We start from the raw sequence: 594 nt of genomic DNA on the forward strand, positions 1-594 counted from the left end.
GCTGTCATGATGTTAGGTCCCAGTCAAGGGCTACGGGAAAGGGAGCAAGGGGGAAATCAATAATACAAGTATTAGTAATACAAGGCAAGAAGCATGGTAAAATGTTGTGAAGTGCTACCTTACAGGAGAGTAAAGGGACTAATATTACAACTAATATATCCTTCCTGCGCTAACTCAAGACATCTTTTCAGACAGTACTTGTAATATTAGTCCCTTTAATCCCCGTTAGATAGCACTTCATAGCATTTTGTCATGCTTCTTGGATTATTGATTGATTTTCCTCCTTGCTCCCTTTCCTGTAACCCTTGACTGTACCTTACATCTTGACAGCACTTAGCTTTACTTTCCAGGATGTATGTCCGCACTTACTGCACTTAACTGTATAAATTGGAAGTTGTAAAATGTATTATATCTTGAATTGCTTTGTTTAATGTAAATTTGAATCTGTAATGTTTGATGCCTTGTATTTAACTGTATTCTTGCACTTTGTATTGCACTTATTTTATAAGTCGCCCTGGATAAGGGCGTCTGCCAAGAAATTAAAAAAATAATAATAATATTGTGTCGGTATCGGGAGCCAGTGGCGGGAGCGGA

Source organism: Amia ocellicauda, unplaced genomic scaffold, assembly GCF_036373705.1.
Source record: "Amia ocellicauda isolate fAmiCal2 unplaced genomic scaffold, fAmiCal2.hap1 HAP1_SCAFFOLD_93, whole genome shotgun sequence".
In the NCBI taxonomy this organism is placed as follows: Eukaryota; Metazoa; Chordata; class Actinopteri; order Amiiformes; family Amiidae; genus Amia; species Amia ocellicauda.